This window comes from Lactuca virosa, chromosome 7 (genome assembly GCF_052849685.1).
Source record: "Lactuca virosa cultivar CGN04683 chromosome 7, Lactuca_virosa_CGN04683_v6, whole genome shotgun sequence".
Classification (NCBI taxonomy): Eukaryota; Viridiplantae; Streptophyta; class Magnoliopsida; order Asterales; family Asteraceae; genus Lactuca; species Lactuca virosa.
The window spans coordinates 159,580,278-159,604,329 of NC_136432.1; positions in this window are offsets into that span (position 1 = coordinate 159,580,278).

The window sequence follows — 24,052 nt, forward strand, 5'->3', positions numbered from 1 at the left end:
ACCACTTTCGCTTCTTCTTCTGTTGACTTCCTTTCTCCCCCTTGCACCCCTGTGAAAACAGGAGGGGCAGTAGTTGTGGGAAGAAGACTGGATATGCGAAATAGTGGAGCAAGTTGCTTGTTAAGTATGGCTTCGAACTGCACAAACTTCTGGGATAAAAATTTTGGAGTAATCAACGGTGACGAAACCGGTTTCGTTGAGATCTCCTTCAACTCCTTTAACAACTTGATCACACCTTCAAAATTTTCACTTACAGACTTGGAGATTTGAGTTATTTGAGGACTCAAACCTTCGTATAGCTTGACAAATCGAGTGATAGCATCACAAATGATATCGACCTTCTGTACAGCGGAAAGGTAGCCATGCATCAAAAAGTGTCTGTCACATCACCTAGAAAACCGGGCAGAATACCATACGTCACGTATACACAGCCTGTCATTATCCCCTTAATAGAATTGTAACCGTTAGAACCCTTCGAATGGAGGCAAGGCTCTTTCACTTTTGGGATAAAAAGCGTAGTCATTTGCCAGATGTTCGAAATCATCAGCCTGAGTTGGTATTACTCAGAACCTCAAGGATTTCGTGTGTGTAGTGTGCCAAAGAAAGTTTAGACAAGAAACAACAAATTTTTTTTTTTTTTTTGAATTTTGTGATTTAAAAAATTTAATTTGACACAAAGGCAGTTAAACCCTGGGCAAAGGTTGCTTCGTTAATCATCAAGAGAGATGATCAACAGCTTGTGTATGTTCCCGTGAATTACAATCGAATACTTTTTGATAAGTATCAAAGGGCTTCTTTTAAGAATGCTTCGTGGGTAGGTTCAAAATTTCGTTACATGTCAACCTAAACATAAGGTGATAAAGTGTAACAGAAATTACTTGTATGACCAGTGTAGTCAGTGACAAGTCGGCTTTGAAAAATTTTAACATGACTAGGACATTCGAATGAAACTCACACGGAAATCATATTCATAAAAAAAATTTGTATACTGGATCTTGTTGGGTAACAAACATCGTGGGTTTCGAATGCTTGATCAAGACCACTCATTCGAAATGAATATGATTTGGAGTTTCGAACATTGGTGCAGAAACAAAAGTTTCGTATATATCTGGAACAATGTTCCCCGTCAATTCCTTAATTTGTAAGATTTTTGGGTTTCACTTCCATCACGGACTCATGATGTCAGATCATAAACACAGAGTTTTTATATATCTAAGTCTCGATGGGTTTGATCAGAGACCTCTCGGATATACGTCTTTGTGTGTGATCGTGTAAGAATTTTTTGGATGAAAAAGATTAGTGTAAGACACGAAAAGTACCTCTGTTATGTTTTGGACCAAACAGGAAACTCTTAACTCATTGTGAGAAGAGTAAGGTAGCTCAGAGACTAATGTGAATATAAGCCTGATTGGGAAGAAATTTTCGTACGAAACATTTCATTAAGGCTTTCGTACACACACATTGAGTCATGGAGGCTTTGGACGACATGCAGCAGCATGCTTCTAGGGACAACCTAACTAATTCGAATAATGAGAAACATATCAATTCATACGAAAAAATTTACCTGACCCTAAAACTGCCTGCATTGTCCCCTCTGAATCATCATCATAATCTGCAACAAAAGTCTAAAAATAAAAATATTTTTGTTGTTTTGAATTTTTTTTTTCTAAAATAAAGATCGAACAAACGAAAATCTTTTTGGATTTTTTATTTTTCGAAAATTTAAGGACAAAACAAAAGAAAATCTTTTTGAATTTGTTGCAAACAGACGAATATTTGGCATTCCTTGAAGAGTGACAAATGTACGAATTCGAAGCGTTCGAAGCGTTGACTATGAACAATAACCATTAATTCAACACTGAAAATAAGTGACAATCATGCGAATTCGAAGCGGTCGAAGCGTTGACCATGAACAGTAACCTCTGAATGTTGAATGACTTTGTGTTACCTTTTATTCAGCGCCTCTGATTCATTCTTTTTCGCCTATCATTCTTCTTTTTCGCATGGAACAGAATTGCCATCGATCATTCCAAGACCTTCTATTATTCGCATTAGAGATTTTTCGTCCAAAGCTTTCATGAATATATCAGCTAACTGATCAGTTGTTTTCACGAAATGTACTTCAATGTTTCCATCCTCCACGTGATCTTTAATGAAATGATAACGAAGAGCTATGTGTTTAGTCTTCGAATGCTGCACAAGATTATGACAAATTCTTATTGCACTTTGAGAATCACAATATAATGGAATCTTTTTCATATTAATTGCATAATCACGCAATTGACTTTGGTTCCATATTATTTGCGAAGTGCAAGCAGCAGCAGCCACATATTCTGCTTCAGCTGTGGAAATTGACACACACGTTTGCTTTCTCGACTGCCAGCTGACTAATTTGCCATCAAGAAATTGACATCCTCCACTTGTGCTTTTTCGATCAAGATTACAACCACCCAAGTCTGCATCTGAGTATGCTTGAACGAAGAATCCAGTTTTCAAAGGATACCACAATCCTAACGAAATTGTGCCTTTAAGGTAACGAAAAATATTCTTCACTGCAGTAAGATGTGGTTCACATGGATTAGACTGATACCTAGCACAATTACACACAGAAAACATGATATCAGGTCTACTTGCTGTTAGATAAAGTAATGAACCAATCATGCTCCTATACAACGTTATATCAACAGTAGGTTTGTCCAACGATGGTGTTAGCTTTATTCCTGTTGCCATTGGTACACGAAGCTTTGTGCTATTCGTCAATCCAAACTTTTCTAATAGATTTTTCGTATATTTTTCCTGATTAATGAAAATCCCTTCTCTGTTTTGACGAATATTCAATCCAAGGAAATTATTGATTTTTCCCATCATGCTCATTTCAAATTTGCTTTTCATCAATTCTTCGAATTCTCTAGACAAAGCAGGGTCAGTCGTGCCAAAAATAATATAATCAACATAAATTTGAACAAGCATTAGATGATTCCCCACTTTCTTTCGAAATAATGTGGGATCAACTGATCCTTGTTTAAATTTAGATTGTTTCAAAAATGATGTAAGTGTTGCATACCATGCTCTTGGTGCTTGTTTCAGACCATAAACTGCCTTATCTAAAATATAAACATGATTAGGATATTCTTCGTTAATAAAACCTGGGGGTTGTTCCACATAAACTGTTTCTTCAAGCTCTCCATTGAGAAATGCACATTTCACGTCCATTTGATAAACATCAAAATCTTTGTGAGCTGCATAAGCCAAAAATATTCGAACCGCCTCGAGTCTTGCGACAGGGGCAAAAGTTTCTTCATAGTCGATTCCTTCTTGTTGTGAATATCCTTTTACAACAAGTCTGGCTTTATTTCGAATAATATTTCCATCTTTGTCGGTTTTATTTTTAAAAATCCATTTTAACCCGACAATTGAAACATTTTCAGGTTTAGGAATTAATCTCCAAACCTTGTTTCGTTCAAATTCAGACAACTCCGATTGCATTGCAACAACCCAATCTGAGTGTTCCATTGCATTCTTAATTGTTTTTGGTTCAATTTTAGAGATGAAAACATTAAACATGCAAAATTCTTGATGAGTATTCAATACCTCATTATTTGCATGAATTTGAGCTCTTGTCAGAACTCCCTCTTGTGGATTCCCAATAACTTGATCCTTCGGATGGTCTCTTTTCCATTTTTCCATGGGTGGATATGTTGGATCAAATTCCAAAGGGGCATCTTCGTATATTTCATCATTTTCTGAGCCTGCATTCGAACAAGCATCATCAACATTATGCTCCCCCTCAACAACATGCTTCCCCTCAATTTCAGCATTCAATTGTTCTTTCTCCCCCTCGAAAGAATGCTCTTCATCATCTAAAGTATTCGAATCCAATTGCTCCCCCTCTAGTGGACTATCACTCATAGTTTCGCCTTCTTGAGGAGTCGATGGTGAATCATCAGTAAGTTTTGAAAATTCTGGTATGTGATTATCAGGAGCATGAACTTCAGCATCAACTGCATGATCTGAAATTCCAAAAATCAAATCATAATCAGTATCATCCATTTGTATAGATTCAGTTTCAACTTGTGTTTCTTGTAAAATTGGATGATTCATAAATCTATGCTCATTTGATTTAACATAATAATCATCGAATGTGAGATTGAACGTTTCTTCCACTTTTCATGTTCGCTTATTTAACACTCGATATGCCACTGAATTCTGCGAATATCCAAGAAAAATTCCTTCATCAGCTTTTGCTTGAAACTTCGAAATATGATCCTTGAGATTCATAATAAAACACCTACATCCGAAAACATGAAAAAACTTCACATTAGGTTTACGATTATTCAGAATTTCGTATGGTGTAATATTAAATCGACAATGAATGAACGATCTGTTTTGAGTAAAACAAGCAGTTGAAACAGCTTCAGCCCATAGATATTGAGGTAAATTCGCATATGCCAACATGGTTCTTGCTGCTTCGCATAATGAGCGATTCCTTCGTTCTACAACACCATTTTGTTGTGGTGTATATGGAGATGAAAAATTATTCGAAATTCCTTTGTCCACCAAAAATGAATCAAGAACTTTGTTCTTAACTTCAGTTCCATGATCACTCTTGATTTTTCTAACAGTCTTCTTCAACGTGGTTTCCATCTTTTTGATAAAGTCAATCATAATTTGTGCAACTTCGGATTTGAGCCTGAGAAAATAAACCCACGTAAATCTGGAAAAATCGTCAACAATAACTAAAATGTACTGTTTATTGTTGAGAGTTGAAACAGTCGAAGGACCACACAAATCAATATGTATCAACTCAAGAGGTGCAACAATTTTCGAATCAATTGTGATTGGATGACCTTGTTTATGTTGCTTGCCAACTTCACAAGCTGCACATAAAGAATCATTGTCAAATTTAAGTACAGGTAAACCTCTTACCAGATCTTGTACCACAAGTTTATTTATGTTTCGAAAGTTGAGATGTGAAAGTCTTCGATGCCATAACCAGCTTAAATCAGATGTAGCTTTTGAAAGAAGACATACCGCTGGTTTGCCTATAATTGGATTGATGTCCAAAGTGAACATGTCACCTTTCCTTTTAGATTTCAGTAATATTTCGTTTGTGTTAACATTCGAAATAACACTTCCTTCTTCGTTGAAAAGAACTTGATTGCCAGTGCCCACAACAAGTTGACAAACACTAATCAAGTTATGTTGAAGACCTTCAACATATGCAACACGATTCACTGTGAATTGTCCATTTGTGATTTTTCCATATCCCATGACTTGACACTTTTGATTGTTCCCAAACATTACTACTCCAACATTTTTGAGACTTCGAAAATCTCTTAAATTCTCCTTCTTTCCAGTCATGTGACGAGAGCAACCACTATCAATGTACCATTTGTTATCATATTGCTCGTCACACAATACCTGCAATCAATGAAAAATTTTAGGTACCCAAGGCTTTTTGGGTCCTTGGAAATTAGATTTCAATTTCGAATGAAATGAAGAAATTTTAACCCAATCACAAACTTTGGTTTTGAGACTATCAATTAAGTTCACTTCATCATCTAAAGGAACTGAAACATAAGTGTTTGATAGTTTCGAATGTTCACTGACTTTTCCCTTCGCATCTTGAGTTTGTGATTGAACAGTCTTCGCTTTTGTGACAGGTCTCCATGTTTTGACTGAGATATTCGAATCCTTAGATGATGAGCTGCCATTCGAAGAAGTATTGACATACTTTTCGTATGCTTCATGAATTTGCTCTTTTGAATATTTATTTGACTGATACATTTTTCCTCTTCCGTCAAGCCAATGATCAACGTTCTTCCTTGAAGTCATTCCTTTTTCCCGTGACGTCCTCATAGTTTCTTTCTTTGTGTAATTAGGAAAATTTGGCTTTTGAGGTACAAAATCAACTTTGGGTTTGGTAACATAAGAGTAAGCATAGGATGTATCAATTTTTGATTTAAAATGTTGACGTTGAAAAACTTTTTGATTTGAATTGGGTCTTTCTGAAAAATCTCTTGTTTTGTTAGTTTCAGAAACTTTCGAAAACTTTGTTTGCTTATGTACTTCAGACCTTGTTTGATTTGATTGAGATGATTGTTGAGTTTTTGAAAAAGAATCATTTTTAACGTTGAAAACCTTTTTGATGGATTGTGATTCAGACATCTTTTGAGACTCAATATTTTGCCAAAATATTATCTTTCGTGCTTGTCTTTTTGAAATGTTGTTTTCCTTCGAAAATTTGTCAATTTGATCTTTAAATTCCTTAGAGTTTAATTTGACAACTTTTTCATTTTCCTTTTCAACACGAATTACTTTCTCTTTTTCAACTTTTGATTTTTCAACCCATTGTTTTTGTGGTTTTTGCGTTGAAAAATATATGAATTCTTTGATAAGTTGTTTTCAACTGTGTTTTGATTTGCGAAAAAAACCTTCCTCAGTTGTTTTTGAATTATCCTCCTCAACCATCTTCTTGAACTCTGGTTTGATATTCTCAACATTTCCGGTAGTTACAAAAACTTGATTTGGAAAAATAACATCATCTGTGCATTTGAAATTTGGAAAAACCACCGTGTTTGTTTCAAGATAATGTTCACCTTTTTCATTCATTACTTTTTCGAACTTTTGTGTATCACCATACACTTGGTCAACAACTATTCGTGGAATTACTTCTTTCTTTGAAGATTTCTTTTCTTTCGAAACTTTCTCTACATCTTCATCATCACTATCATCAGTTTGGTAATCTTTGAGATCCACGAAGTTCATTTCACTAACTTTCGAAGTTGAGGGAATATCAGTTTCTTTCTCAACTATCAAATCCTTAACTTTTTCTTTCCCTTTAGAATTCGAAGCAACATTAACAATAGACAACTGAGAACAATCAACATCTTCAAGCTCACTAATTTCACTAATATTGTCAGAATTATCTTCAATATCAACAAAATTAGATTGAGAATCAGATGATGAATTCTCAGTCTTTTTCAAAATGTGAATTTGTTCAGATTTAGTCAAAGTATCATTTACAATGTTAACTAAATCATTCGAATCAAGACATTCATCAACTTTGACAATTCCATATCTATACTTGTCATTCGGAACTTTGTCAAAATCAGTTATTTCTTTTTCACAGTCATACGAAATGTTATCTACCTTAGCTCTTTCATAAGCTAAAAATGGCAGCAATTTTCTATGTTGTTCTTTACTGATTTCGCATGAATGATGAAGTTCAGTTATTTTCCCATATAATCTTTTAGCAGCATTACAGTAAATGTTTCTTTGTGCTAACAACAGTTTATTATCACTAGATAAATTGTCCCTATCAACCATGATATTCGTTATTTGAAGTTCTAGACAATCTATCTTAGTGATTTTCGAATCTAATTTCTTATGTGTCTCTAGCAATTGCATTGACAGGTTCTTAGCCTCATTGCTAGCAGATACCACAATCGAATCAAAATAAGTAACAGTTTCATCAAAAGATACTAATTCAGAATTATAAGCATGTACTGGAATATTAAAAGATTCAAGAATGTTTCGTACCTTTGTGGTCATTGGTGATATGTCAGCAGCTTTTGATACGAAGCATCTTCCATGCACTTCGTATGTTTCCTCCTCTGATTCTTCCTCCATTTTTGCAAACATAGCTCCATGGGTTGGATTTCGCATTTCCTCATCATCTGATCCAGATGACCAGATTTGATAAGTACCATCTTCATCCTCATTCGCACCCTTTGCAACCAGAGACAATTTCTTGGCTTTCACACGAACCTCCTCCACCTTTTCAGCATAGTACGCCTCATCCTTGACCTTATTCTTTCTCTCATCCTTCTTTCGAAGCATACAGTCATTAGCAAGGTGATTAGCACCATTGCAATAATGACAATCAATCCCAGCATCTCCCTTTAGCTTCTTCTCAGACTTTCCCTCAACAGGCTTCGAATCTTTCATCTCATCTTTCTTTTTCTCTTCCCCAGCACTTTTACTCAGAAAGTTCCCTTTTGTCTCAGACGACTTTGCCTTCGGATTGAAAGGCTTTTTGAAGAACTTTTTCACATGATTGTTTGAATAAAAGGCAACTGCCTCATCATCTGAGTTCATGATGAACCCTTCATCTTCATCCGAAGCATCTTTCTCAACATCTTTTTCAGAGATCTTCAAAACCAAAGCTAGTGGACCTCCCAACATAGCCTTCGATTCTTCAGCTATTTCGTTCACTTCGCTTTCATGAGTCTTAAGTTGGTTGTACAAGTCATTCAATGTTGACGTATCAAAGCTCTGTTGATTCTTCACCATCATGCTCACACTACGCCATTCCTTTCGAAGTCCCATAACAAATATCAGATTCAATTCCATGGCTGATCTGGTGATACCATATCGATTGCATCGATATATCAATTCATTAAGATGATCGTAATAAACTTCAATTGTTTCACCATCTTTCTGTCTGAAGTCCTTCAGCTCCACTAAACATTGCTTCACATAATTAACTTTCGTCTTCTCACTTCCCTGAAATTTTTCCTTGAGATTGTTCCAGATTTCCTTTGCAGTTGTACAACTCCTCACGTAGTTGTAAACAACTGGAGGCAAAGCTCCTCTTAGCTCTCTTACACACCTTTTCTCCAGCTCTTTCAGATGATCAGATTGATTTTCAACTTCAGAGTTTCCAGAGGAAGAACCAATTGGTTGAACATTCGATGGTGGATTGAGATTGCTAGAAATGCAATTCCACAGTTCTTCATCCAATCCATTGAGACAATCCTGCATACGATCAGCCCACTGATCGTAATACTCAGGGATGAGCATAGGAATTTTGGTGGATGATCCTAGAAGATGAGAAAATGAAGTCATGGAATTCAGATTGAATGACGCCATTGTTGTACGGAATAGATCCTTGAGAATTTTTGAAGAAACTTTGAGAATTTGACAACTAACTGTATGATTCAAATCAGAATCACTCTTAGAACACTCGATTCAATGAATTAAGTGCAGAATCGAATCACAGACTTAGATCTAAACAATTTTTCACTTTCAAAAAGTGCGGAAACTTTTGAATCAAAAAGTTGACTCAAAAACCTTTTGAACAAGGTGAAAATCAGATCAGAGATATGATTCCTGCTCTGATACCAATTGATGAGACAATGAATCAAGTATTGAACGAATTAAAGTGTAAATTCAAAGTAGAATTGAAAGATTTGAACACCGATGTAAATATGATCTGTTTGGCTCTATTATGCTTTTGCAAATTTTACAGAGTACAATGAATATTCTGTAAAGACTTCATTACTAAGACACTAGTAACCACTCCTATTTATAGAAGAGAAAAGCGTACAAAAAATATACTAAGGACTAAACATGAAGCTTCGAATATTATGCCCTAGTAAAATACATTACAAAAATGTTCGAAAACCCTAAATACAAACTTCGACTATTACAACATTTCGACGCTAACAGAATCTAGTTGAGTCTAGAAGGGGGACTCAACAAGATGAACGTGATTATGGAGCTGAAGTTCAATGGACTCGATGAGTTCAAGGATGAACTCGACGATTTCGAGGCAATATCCCAAGGTATATGAATAAGAACTCGACGAGTCAAGGAAAGACTCGGCGAGTCAAGTAGTAACATTATAACTTGCATGAAGAAGGACTCGACGAATTCAAGGATGAACTTGGTGAGTCATAGGCAAAGGTCCTGATCTGTATAAAGGAGAACTCGATGAGTCCAAGGAAGGACTCGACGATTTCAAGTGGAAAGTCCCGATTCTGTCATAAGGAGAAAGTCGACGAGTTAGAGGGTAACTCGACGAGTCCGATCATGAATTTGAGTTTCTTTGAATTATGGAACTCGACGAGTTGATGGATCAACTCGGCGAGTTGAGTCAACCAGGATGTTGACTTTCAACAGAAGTTGACTTTGACCAGGGTGTTGACCTAGACTTTGACCTTGACCTGAGTTGACCCTTGAAAGGGTTGTGAGTATGAAATGGTAATAAAGGAAGGTTGTTATGTGTAGAAGTTTGAGAGGAGTCGATCCCAACGCCGAGGACAATTTAATTACTGCACGACATTGAGGTGAGTTACCTTCCAGTAGAGGTGGGTCTAAGGCTCCAATGCCGGCCCACCAGTAGGTGTTTATGTATGAGATCATTTTCTTTGTGATAATAGTCTGGTTTCCCACCATCTGATATGCTTTATGTGCTAGGATGCTCTATTATATGTGTTAGTAGTAGTAGGGGTGAAATAGTCCCCGGATACCGGTTGAAAGATACCGAAGGGGTAGTCAGTACCCACACATGCCTAGCAGTATGTTTATGTTATGTTATTATGTGGTAGTGGTAGGGGTGAAATAGTCCCCAGTAGTTGATTGAAATAAACCGATGGGTAAGTCGAGCACCCCAGAATGGCTTGACATGGGTAAGTCAAGCACCCCAGAATGGCTTGACCTGGGTAATTCAAGCACCCCGGAATGGGTTGACATGGGTAAGTCAAGAACCCCAGAATGGCTTGACATGGGTAGGTCAGGCACCCCAGAATTGCCTGGTAGTATATATGTTGTATGATATGTGGTATGATGGGGGAACTCACTAAGCTTCGTGCTTACAATTTTCAGTTTTGTTTTAGGTACCTCTTCAGCGAAGGGGAAGGAGCCGACACGGTGGCAGTGCATCGCACACATATGATTTCCGCACTTTGAGATCCATGGGATTGTACTCTGACATTATTACTATTTTTTGTTATGGTTTTGAGACATGTGACTAAGGTTTTATGAAATGATATGAATCATTGATGTTTTTCAGTAAACTGTTTGATAAGTTACTTAATTAAAAATAAATTTTTTGGTCTTGAAAATTGGGATGTTACAAGTTGGTATCATAGCCTTGGTTTGAGGGATTCAGACACACCTTCAGGGGTGTTTGAACTGAAATCGAGGGTATGAAATATTTTTACAAGAAATAGTTTTCTAAAAGTTTAAAAATAAGGAGTTTTGAGAAAGAACAAGGTGTGTGATGTGTGCGACCGGCCGATCTCAAGTAAGTTTTCCCCATGATACCCATACATGTTATGTTATGATGTGATATGATTATGAGAACTGCATGATAGATTAGGGCTAAGGATCTAGGAATGATGCCTTATATGCCTGTTATCCTTGTATGAGAACTGCATGCTAGATTAGGACTAAGGATCTAGGAAGATGCCTTATGTGCCTGCTATATGTGCTTATTGAGTTACATGCTAGAACTGATTAGTCAGTACTATGATGGCCTGAATAGGATATGCTTGGTATGGTTACTTAACGCTCGAATGATGCTTGCTTTGTGCTTTTAGGAGTTCTAGTTATCTTTATCTAACTAGTAAACGATTACGTTAAATTACATATTGCGAGGACTAAATAATTTCAGAAGGTTAGGTCTAGCCCTATTGCAGCTCTTGTTTGAGTCCAACAGTTGTAGGGTAGGATCTCTCATTTGAAGAATTATCTGGTCTTAGCGATATGTAATGGTATTCGCAAGCTAGTTAGGTAAAGGTGGCAGGAATTCCTCATGCAACTGATGGCGGAGAGTAGGTCGGAGAGTTACCCTAGGGTAAGCCTAGGATGAGATTAGTGCAGAGAGCGATAGTAGTATAAGGGACTTGGTAAAGTCAACGCAATCCTTGAGGAAAGTACGGATAGATGTGGAAGGTAGTATGGGCGCGTACTACTGAAAGCAAAGATTCGTACTCGAGTCAAGGAGGGTCGGGATAGAACCAGTGAGCTTATAGTATGTGAGACCTCCTAAGGTTATGTACGACCCTGACGATTATGTGTTTTGTTTCATAATGGTGATGATTACGCGACATGGAGGAAGAGGATCATGTTCGGGATCAGGTTCAGGATCAGGTTCAGGATCAGGTGTCTAGCCAGTTAATGAGGGACTACGTAAGTTCATTGCTTTTGAGATCACTAGAGACATCCTTGAGTCGACCCCGGTGATTTTTCGGGTCGTCAAGGAAGGGATTATTAAGCTGATAGAGGATCGCCTTAGGGCGTTTAGGAGTGACTGGGCGGCTAGCCAGTCAGGGGCGCACACACTGTCCTTTAAGGACTTTAGGGGAAGCAGTGCGCCAGACTTCCACGGGGTGAAGGACCCCATTGTTGCCAGGAGATGGATTGCAGACATGGAGTCTGCCCAGTTGACGAGCTTCTGCCCTGAGGGTTCGAAGGTTCGTTACGCTGCAGTATGTTTGAGGGACAGGGCTAGGGATTGGTGGGAGTCAGTTGGTGATTCTTTGGGAGCCTCAGCCATTGAGGCTATGACCTGGTCGGACTTTGTGACCAGGTTTAGGGCTGATTTTGCATCCGCTGTGGAGCTTCAGCAACTGGCCAGGGTATTTCTTGACATGAGACAGACTACTGAGACGGTGACAGAGATTACCGCCAAGTTTCGAGAGAGGGCCTTATTGGTGCCTCAGTATGCAGGAGATGAGGAGATGCGGAAGACCCGCTATCATGATATGTTAAGAGCTGATATCCGGGAGCATGTCAGCTACTCAGCATGCCCGGCCCTGAATTCCATGATTGCCATGGCGAGAGAGAGGGAGATTGATTTGGAGCACCTCAGGAACAGGAAGGCAGAGACGGAGCAGGTTACTGGGGTTTCGGGGAATAAACCCAAGGGATCTGAAACTAGGTCGAAGGGCCAGTCGGGCCAGGGCCACTGCAGGAAATGCGGCAGGCAGCATGAGGTAGCTTGTAGACTGGGATCATCTGGCTGCTATAAGTGCGGCAAGATTGGGCACTTAGGCAGGGATTGTACTGCACCTACCCCCACCTTTCAGACATCAGACCTGATTTTCTTTCATTGCAATCAGAAGGGCCATAAAAAGGCCAACTGCTCGAGATTGACAACAGTAGCGGCGCCAGCTCCATCGACCCTGCGGATTACGAATGGCCAACATGGCAAGTCAGAGGCTCCAGTGGTGAGGATCCGAGCCTTCCCGTTGACTATAGAGGAGGCACGCGCCGCACCCGATGTGGTGACATGTATGATTTCTTCTCCCTAGCATTTATTATATGTTATTTATGATATGTATGTGCCATGTTATGTGTTTTGTTTAGGATCATTCCATGTGAACGGTATTCCAGTTCAGGTGTTGTTCGATTCGGGTGCTACCTGATCATTTGTCTCTCTTGCACTTGGCAAGAGGTTCCCTGAGTCTTCGGGCATGTTGGATTGCCCTGTAGAGGTCGAGATTGCTGACGACCGATCAGCCCAAGCATCAGAGGTTTTCAGAGATTGTGTTTTGAGGCTGTTCGAGGAGCGCTACCTGGTAGACTTGGTACCCATACCATTGCGTGGGAAAAAGGTCATCATTGGTATGGACTGGTTGAGCCCTAATGGGACTGTGATTGACTCCGTGAAGTAGTTGGTATGTGTCAGGACCCCAAGTGGGGGAGAGCTGGTGATTCAGGGCGAGAGGCCACCGCGCGGACCAGCTTTATGCTCAGCAGCGAGGGCTAGGCTACCTTCAGCAGGCTTGCGCCGGATATGTCGCCTACGTCATGGATACCCGAGAGGAGGGAAAGGCGACTGTGAGCGATGTGTCGGTGGTGCGAGAGTACCCGAATGTGTTTCCAAAGAAGTTTCCTGGGATACCTCCGGAGCGGCAGGTGGAGTTTAGGATCGACCTAGTCCCGGGTGCGGCTCCGATAGCCAAGGCACCGTATCGGTTGGCTCCTCCCGAGATGTAGGAGTTGTCTACACAGCTGCAGGATCTGTTAGACAACGAATTCATCAGACCAAGCAGTTCACCCTGGGGAGCCCCGATTCTGTTCGTGAGGAAGAAGGACGGGTCGCATCGAATGCGTATACATTACCGGGAGCTGAACAAGGTAACGGTGAAGAACCATTACCCACTCCGGAGGATTGATGATCTTTTCAACCAGCTATAGGGGCATCTTGATTTTCCATGATAGATCTATGTTCAGGCTACCATCAGATGAGGGTCAGAATGTATAGAAGACTGCATTCCAGACTCACTATGGCCACTACGAGTTCGTGGTGATACCCTTCGGGCTCACCAACGCTCATGCCGCGTTCATGGATCTCATGAACCACGTATGCAGACCGATGCTAGATCGGTCTGTGATAGTTTTCATCGATGACATCTTGGTTTACTCCAAGACGCATGAGTAGCACGAGGAGCAATTGCGGGAGGTGTTGGATACCCTAAGGAGGGAGAGCTTGTATGCCAAGTTCTCCAAGTATGAGTTCTGGTTGCGCTAGGTGCAGTTTCTGGGGCACCTTGTCAAACAGAATGGGATTTTGGTTGATCCGGCCAAAGTAGAGGTTGTGATGAGATGGGAGGTTCTGAAGTCTACATCTGAGATTCAGAGTTTCCTGGGATTTGCGGGCTATTACCGGAGATTCATTCAAAATTTCTCCAAGATAGTCATACCCTTGACCCGGCTGACGAAGAAAGACGTTGTATTTCCCTAGGGGCCTGAGCAGCAGGCAGCGTTTGAGACATTGAGGCAGAGATTATGCGAGGCGCTGATTCTAGCCCTGCCATAGGGCATGGAGGATTTTGTAGTGAACTGTGATGCATCCATTTCGGGTTTGGGCGCAATATTGATGCAGAAAGGGCATGTTATTGCCTACGCCTCAAGGCAGCCGAAGCCTCACTAGGCGAACTACCCGACGCATGATTTGGAGTTGAGGGCGGTCGTCTTCGCCCTCAAGATATGGGGTCCGTTGTACCATTTACACGGATCACAAGAGTCTGAGGTACCTCATGGATCAGCCGAATCTGAAATGAGGCAGCGTCGGTGGCTAGATGTGGTGAAGGATTACGATTATGAGATCCTCAACCACCCGGGGAAGGCCAATGCTTTGGCCAATGCTCTTAGCCGCAAGGCAGCCCCGATCAGAGACGTTTGCTTGCGGATGACAGTGGTGACTCCACTTCCGGAGCAGATCCGAGAGGCCCAGCAAGAGGCTATGAAGAAGGAACATCGGAAGAGCGATCGTATTGTAGGAAAGGTTTCCTCCTTCGACTACGATAGTCGTAGGTTGTTGACACTACACCGTAGAGTGTGGGTTCCATATCATGGAGGGGTGCTCCAGGTTTTGATGGAGGAGGCGCACAAATCCCGATTCTCGATTCATCCCGGGGCGACGAAGATGTACATAGATCTTCGTCCTGATTACTGGTGGCCCTGAATGAAGCGGGATGTAATCTTGTACGTCGAGAGATGTTTGGCCTGCAAGAAGGTCAAGGCCAAGCACCAGAGGCTTCACGGCAAGATGCAGCTGTTGGATATCCCTATGTGGAAATGGGAAGATATTACTATGGATTTCATCACAAAGCTTCCAAGGACCCCACGAGGGGTGGATTCGATTTGGGTCATCGTGGATTGATTGACCTAGAGTGCTCATTTCATACCGATCCAGGAGAGCATCTCAGCCGAGAAGTTGGCCGATATCTACATCCGAGAGGTAGTAACTCGACACGGAGTGCTAGTCTCCATGATTTCTGACAGACATGTGCGGTTCACTTCCAGATTCTGGAAGAAATTCCATGACAGGTTGGGTACTCGTCTACACTTTAGCACCACTTTTCACCCACAGACAGATGTTCAGAGCGAGCAGACCATCCAAACTTGGGAGGATATGCTGCGGGCATGCGTTTTAGACTTTGGTGGTAGCTGGGATACCTACCTTTCCTTGGCAGAGTTTTCCTACGGTAATAGCTACCACGCGAGTATCGACCGTCCTCCCTTCGAGATGTTATACGGGAGGAAGTGCAGGACCCTGATTTGTTGGGGTGAGGTTGGGCAGAGAGTAATGGGGAGTACCGAAGTGGTACTCAAGACGAGGGAGAGGATCCATCAGGTCTGGAGTAGGCTTCAGAATGCTCAGAGTCGGCAGAAAAGTTATGCCAACAAGCATCGTTCGGACCTGGAGTTCCAGGTCAGGGATATGGTCCTCTTGAAGGTGTCACCTTGGAAAGGTTTCATCTGGTTCAAGAAGCGGGGCAAGTTGGGCCCCAGGTACATCGTTCCTTTCAGGGTTGCAGCCCAGGTGGGCAAGGTGGCGTATAGGCTGGATCTGCCAGCCGAGCTTAGCCAGATTCATAGTACCGTTCACATCTCCCAGTTGCGGAAGTGCCTGGTAGACGACTCTGCAGTGCTGCCTCTGGAGGATATTCGGGTGGATGATAGCCTGAACTACAGTGAGCGACTAGTAGTTATCCTCGACAGGAAGTCGAAGGATCTGAGGAACAAGAGGGTCGAGCTGGTGAAGGTGCAAAGGCAGCACCGTCAGGGCTCATAATTGACTTAGGAGCCGAAGGACGAAATGAGGGAGCACTACCCCGAGCTTTTTCCAGATGCAGCAGCAGACTTCGAGGACGAAGTCTAAAATAAGTGGGGGAGATTTGTAACGCCTGGTTCCCGGTACGTATTTTAAATATATGTATTTGCATTTTTACACTGGGACCCGACGAGTTGGAGGCCCAACTCGTCGAGTAGACTGGATTTTGGACGCAGGTTTTTAAGTAACCTGCTCGACGAGTCGAGAGCCCAGCTCAACGAGTAGGGCTGCCTAGATGAAACCCTAATATTTTGGCATTTCACCCTATTTAAACACCTTATCTAGTCTCATTTCAGCCTCCACCGTCTCCCACAGTCCAGAAAATTCGTAACTCGAAACCCTAAAGCATTTGGAGTGTCCTTAAGTCGTTTTTGTATGTTTTTGGTTGATTGAAGCTTGAAGAAAGAAGTGGAAGCTTGGGGGTTCTAGAAGGAGCAAGTAGATCCAGAGATTTTGCTTCATTTCCAGCTTATTCAAGGTAAAAAGCTTCAACCTTGACCATCTATCTCTTAGATCTCTAGTTAGGGTTAATTATCTACCTTTTCTAAGCTTTAATAGAGCCATTTTCGGGGTTTTGTGGTTCTAAGGGGGGTATAACTTCAGATTTGGAACCATTGACGGTCCCTATGGCCTAAAGGTGCCAACTTTATGGCCATGGGAGTCCCATACATCATATAAACCTCATTTTAGGGTCTTTTGAGCCAAAAACCCCATGAAATCGACTGAACGTTAAGTTTCTAACTTTACGTGTAATATGGACCATAGGAGGTCAGATCTATGTTTTGGGTGCATTAAGACCGACTAAAATCGACTTAATAGTTTTGGACATAGAGGGACTCGGCGAGTCGCTCATAAGACTCGGTGAGTCGGGTAATGGTTCCCCAACCTTTTCGGTTTCTGAGGAATCTGGTTGAGTCTAGAAGGGGGACTCAACAAGATGAACGTGATTATGGACCTGAAGTTGAATGTAGTCGACGATTTCAAGGATGAACTCGGCGAGTTTGAGGCAATGTCCCAAGGTATATGAATAAGAACTTGACGAGTCAAGGAAAGACTCGGCGCGTCAAGCACTAACATTCCAACTTGCATGAAGAAGGACTCGACGAGTCCAAGGATGAACTCGGCGAGTCATAGGAAAAGGTCCCGATCAGTATAAAGGAGAACTCGACGAGTCCAAGGAAGGACTCGAAGAGATCAAGTGGAAAGTCGTGATTCTGTCATAAGGAGAAACTCGGCGAGTCAGAGGGTAACTCGATGAGTCCGATCATGAATTTGAGTTTCTTTGAATTATGGAACTCGACGAGTTGATGGATCAACTCGGCGAGTTGAGTCAACCAGGATCTTGACATTGACCAAAAGTTGACTTTGACCAGGGTGTTGACCTTGACTTTGACCTTGACCTGAGTTGACCCTTGAAAGGGTTGTGAGTATGAAATAGTAATTAAGGAAGGTTGTTATGCGTAGGAGTTTGAGAGGAGTCGATCCCAGCGCCGAGGACAGTTCAGTTACTGCACGACATTGAGGTGAGTTACCTTCTAGTAGAGGTGGGTCTAAGGCACCAATGCCGACCCACCAGTAGGTGTTTATGTATGAGATGATTGTCTTTGTGATAATTGTTTGGTTTGCCACTATTTGATATGCTTTATGTGCTTGGATGCTCTGTTATATGTGTTAGTAGTAGTAGGGGTGAAATAGTCCCCGGATACCGGTTGAAAGATACCAAAGGGGTAGTCAGTACCCACGCATGCCTAGCAGTATGTTTATGTTATGTTATTATGTGGTAGTGGTAGGGGTGAAATAGTCCTCAGTAGTCGGTTGAGATAAACCGATGGTTAAGTCGAGCACCCCAGAATGGCTTGACATGGGTAAGTCAAGCACCCCCGAATGGCTTGACCTGGGTAAGTCAAGCACCCTAGAATGGCTTGACATGGGTAGGTCAGATACCCCAGAATCGCCTGGCAATATGTATGTTGTATGTTATGTGGTATGATGGGGAACTCACTAAGCTTCATGCTTACAGTTTTCAGTTTTGCTTCAGGTACCTCTTCAGTGAAGGGGAAGGAGCCGACACGGTAGCAGCGCATCACACACCTATGATTTCCGCACTTTGAGATCCGTGGGATTGTACTATGACAATATTACTATTTTAAGTCATGGTTTTGAGACACGTGACTAAGGTTTTATGAAATGATATGAATCGTTGATGTTTTTCAGTAAACTGTTTGATAAGTTACTTAATTAAAAATAAAAATTTTGGTCTTGAAAATTGGGATGTTACATTAACATCTTTAGAGTTGTTGTTATAAAGTGTTAATTTGAGATGATTATGATATGTAGGCGGAGTCTAGACTGATCGTTGAGTATGAGACCTACTTGCTTACGTACAAGGTGAGTCTTCTCACTATACTTACCTGATTGGTAATACTGTGTGACCGGAGGGTCTTATTTGAGTTATTGACCGGAAGGTCTTATTTGAGTTACTGACCGGAGGGTCTTATGTGCTTATTCTGAGTTATTTGATATTATGCATTTTGTCTTTGTTATATATGTTTTATATTGTTCTGTGCCTTATTGAGTTAGGACCAGAGGGTCCAAACCGAGTTGTGAGACCGGAGGGTCTTCACTGAGATACCGGACTGGAGGGTACGACCCGAGCTGTGAGACCGGAGGGTCTTCACTGAGACACACAACCGGAGGGTCCTTATTGATATATATCCATGAGAGGCTAATTATTTGTGTGTGGTATTTTGGGGAACTCACTAAGCTTCGTGCTTATAGTGTTGTGTGAAATGTGTTTCTGGTATATTGTTAAACATTTTGTTGTCTTGTGTTTTGCACAACTTATACATTTGGGTTTTAGAGAAAAGGAGATTGTTTTTTATGAGATTTTAAAAATGAAAAATTTGTTTGAAAATTTTGAGTGTTAAAAGTTGGTATCAGAGCCTTGGTTTGAGGGATTCGGATGTACTCTCGGGTATGTCTGGACTCAAACTGAGGATTTGAGAAATTTTTTCTAAAAAGAAATGATTTTTTTCTAAAACGAGTAAGAGCTTCTAAGAGAAAATGAGATGAAGCAATGTGTACAATCAGCCCGAGCCCGAACGGTGATTTCCCAAAATACCATTACTTGTTTATATTATGAGATACTTATGTAGAGATGCATGCTAGAGGATAGGCTAGGTATTTCAGGAATTTAGAGCTAGAGTTGTCTGATTCATGATGCCTTAGCCTATGGGATGCTGATGAATGATATTATTTGCTATTTGCTCTGTGTATGTGTTGAGTAGGAGTACCTAGCAAGAATCTTTTAGAGAGAGATCTTTGAGTCGAGGAGTAATCTAGGAGAGATACCTAAATGTGAGTTGATAAATCTACTGAGAGAGTAGTTTGATATTCGTGAGGGATAGAGTACTTGTGAATTAGGATCCTAGGAGGAGGACTTGGGGCGACTATGGGTTGGTGTGGAAGGTAGTATTGGGCCCGTACTAATGTAAGCACCAGATTTGTATGCGACCCAAGTAAGATCCTTAGGATACTAAGGAGCATGTAGGGGTGCGTAATGGCGTGTGTGCTTGAGCTAGTCTCTTATTGTTTTCGTGTTTGTGTTTCAGATACATTATAGTGATTACCCACAACAACCCCGGGGGCAGTGGTACTAGTGACGAGGAGATTCGCATGATCATTGCTGAGGAGGTGGCCGCAGCTATCACGGCGGCCATACCAGAGATGTTCGGGTCTATTAAGACCATGTTGATTGAGGCATTTGATGAGCGATATGCTGCTGTCACGGAGGCTGCTGCTGCCACAGCCACCGTAGCCTTAGCTGCTGCGAGGCCACAGGGGGGGTGACTCGTTGTTGTTTCGGGAGTTCAGCAACACAAAACCACCAGAGTTTGATGGGACCCAGGACTCGATTTCTGCCATGAGATGGATCTCCGACATTGATGGGTTTTTCTATACATGTTCATGCTCGGAGCACTTGAGAGTTCGGTTTGCACTGAACTAGCTTCGCTTGGGAGCGAAGGACTGGTGGAAATTCATGACGACTGATTTTACTCCTGTAGATCATGTTATAGTTACTTAGGAGAGGTTTACCCAGTTTTTCAGAGATGAGTATGTTCCCTAGCTGGAGAGGAAATGCTTGGCCCAGGAGTTCCTGTCTCTCAAGAAAAAGGCAGAAACAGTGACAGAGATTACGAGGATGTTTCACGAGAGGGCGTTGTTCTGCCCTGAGCACGTGTCTACTGATCAGGCACATGTGAGCCGGTATTTGAGCATCATGAGAAGAGATATTCGAGAGTTCATGGCGAACTCATCATATCGGACATTGGCTGAGTTGCAGACCAAGGCCAGGAGGAGAGAGATTCAGTTGGAGATTCACACCAGAGAGGAGGGAGAGCATCAGGGGAGGGATAGGAGGCTAGTGCAGTCACAACCGGCGAAGAAGCAGGCTAAGCCCGCTGATTCGAGAGAAGGAGTCCAGAAGAGCCGCACTTGTGGCAAGTGCGGCAAGAGCCATGAGGGATCTTGCCGAGTAGGGATTTGCTACAAATGTGGCAAGGAGGGGCATATGGCGAAGGACTGCCCCAAGGGATTTTCGGTTTACTTTCATTGCAACCAGACTGGCCACCGGAAGGTTGAGTGTCCTCAGGTCACTCAGGGATCAGCCCAGGCTTCTGCTCCTACTACCTTACATGTTACTGATGGTCTGTCGGGGAAGGCTGAGGCTCTGAGAGCTCGTAGGAGAGCATTCCAGCTGACTGCATAGGAGGTCCGCGCAGCGCCTGATGTTATTGTTGGTACGTATCTCCTTATTTATGTTCTTTTGAGATTTGTTTATGCTTATATTGTGTAGCATATATGTACTGTTCTTGTGAGTTCTGTGCCTGCCTTGGTGTTATTTGACACAAGTGCGAGTTGATCTTTCGTGTCTTTATCATTTAGTCGTCACATTAGTGTTAGACGCGAGGCGTTGAGGCGACCACTGAGGGTTTCTATAGCCAATGAGCATGCAGTATTTTCCACTGATGTATTTCGGGGATGTGTATTAGAGATTTTTGGTGTTGAGTTTCCGATAGATCTGGGGCCGATAGCGATGGGTGATGTCTGTGTCATAGTGGGCATGGATTGGTTGAGCCGGTTTGGAGCTGTGATTGACTATGAGTGTAAGATGGTGACCATACGAGACCCTAGTGGGGGAGTACTTACTGTGTATGGCGAGGGAACTATATCGGGATCAGCTTTCTGCTTTGCCCCCAGGGCGAGGCAGAGTCTACAGTAGGGATGTATGGGCTTTTTAGCATATGTGATGGATACACGAGTTTCCACTGATAATCCGAGATCTATTTCCGATGTTCCAGTAGTGTGTGAGTTCCCGGATGTTTTCCCCGAGAAATTGTTGGGTGTGCCTCCTGAGAGACAGCTCGAGTTCAGGATCGATCTGATTCCGGGTGCGCCGCCTATTGCCAAGGCACCTTACCGCCATGCGTCGCACTAGATGCAGGAGTTGTCCTCGTAGCTCCAGGAGCTGTTGGGGAAGGATTTTATTAGACCGAGTAGCTCACCGTGGGGAGCGCCAATCCTTTTTGTCTAGAAATAGGATGGTTCACACCGGATGTGCATTGACTACCGGGAGTTGAACAAGCAGACGGTCAAGAACCGTTATCCATTACCGAGGATTGACGATTTGTTTGATCAGTTGCAGGGTGTGTCTTGGTTTTCCAAGATTGATTTGAGATCTGGGTATCATCATATGAGAGTCTGCGAGGAGGATATTTAGAATACGGCCTTTTGGACTCGTTATGGGCACTAAGAGTTTGTGGTGATGCCTTCCGGGCTCACCAATGCACCGGCAGCGTTCATGGCCCTCATGAACCAGGTGTGCAGGCCCATATTGGATCAGTCGGTGATTGTGTTTATCGATGATATTGTGGTGTACTCGAGGTCTAGGGAACAACACGAGGAGCATCTTCGGGAGATTCTTGGAGTATTGAGGATGGAGAGGCTTTATGCCAAATTCTCCAAGTGTGATTTCTTGTTATGAGAGGTCCAGTTCTTGGGACACCTCGTTAACCAGAACGGTATTTTGGTCGACCCGGCCAAGATTAAGGCAGTTATGCGATGGGAGGTGTCGAGAAACCCATCCGAGATTGAGAGTTTTCTGGGTCTGGCGGGTTACTATCGGAGGTGTATCATAGATTTCTCCAAGATTGTCGTTCCTCTCACCAGATTGACCAGGAAGGGTGTTACTTTTGTATGGGGGCCCGAGTAGCAGGCTTCATTCGAGACTCTTCGCCAGAGATTGTGCGAAGCTGCAGTGTTAGCCCTTCTAGAGAGAGTGGAGGACTTCGTAGTCTACTATGATGCATCTATATTGGGGATGGGTGTCGTGTTGATGTAGAGGGGACACGTGATAGCATATGCGTTGAGGCAGCTAAAGCCTCACAAGATGAGGTATTCCACCCATGATTTGGAGTTGGGGGCGGTGGTGTTCGCCCTCAAGATTTGGCGCCACTATCTCTATGGTGTCCGATGTACCATATACACGGACCATAAGAGCCTCAAGTACCTTATGCATCAGCCCAACCTGAATATGAGACAGAGGAGGTGGTTGGATGTAGTGAAAGACTATCACTGTGAGATTTTGTATCACCCTGGCAAGGCTAACGTGGTAGCCGATGCCCTGAGTCGTAGGGCAGCGAGTGCTCCGATCTGAGATGTGTGTATGAGGATGAAGGTGATGACTCCAGTCTTAGATACAATCCGAGAGGCCCAAGGGGTGGCCATGAGACCATAGAGCCGTAAGAGAGAGCGGGTGATCGGGCAGATTTCTGAGTTTGAGACTGATAGTCGGGGGCTTACGACATTCCATGGGCGGATATGGGTGCCATATACGGGTGGAGCTTGACGTATTTTGATGGAGGAGGCCCATAGGTCGAGATTCTCGATCCATCCGGGGGCCACCAAGATGTATTTGGACTTGAAAAGGGATTATTGGTGGCCCTGTGTAAAGAGAGATGTGGCATGGGTAGTCGAGAGATGCTTGACCTGTCGTCAGGTCAAGGCAGAGCACCAGCGTCCCCATGGCTACTTGCAGCCTTTGGAGGTTCCCCTATGGATGTGGGAACAGATCTCCATGGATTCTATTACCAAGTTATTGAGGATTGTGTGAGGTGTCGATGCGATGTGGGTGATTGTAGATCGGTTAACGAAGAGTGCTCACTTCCTGGCTATAAGTGAGAGCTCTTCTGCAGAGAAATTGGCGGAGATCTACGTTCGAGAGGTGGTGACACGACATGGGGTGCCAACATCGATAGTGTCATATCGGGATGTGTGTTTTACTTCCAGGTTCTGGAAGAAATTTCGTGAGGAGTTGGGTACCCGGTTGCGTTTCAGCACCGCTTACCACCCACAGACAGACGGGTAGAGTGAGCGGACGATTCAGACGCTCGTGGACATGCTACGCGCATGTGTTATGGACTTCAGTGGAATTTTGGACACTTACTTGCCCTTGGCTGAGTTTTTATACAACAACAGCCAACACTCCAGTATCGGTATGCCTTTATTTGAGCTTTTATACAGGAGGAGGTGCCGGAATCCCATCTGTTGGGGAGAGGTAGGGAAGAGGGTGATGGGGAGCACTGAGATAGTGCTTAAGACGACAGAGCAGATCCAACAGGTCAGACAGAGGTTACTGAC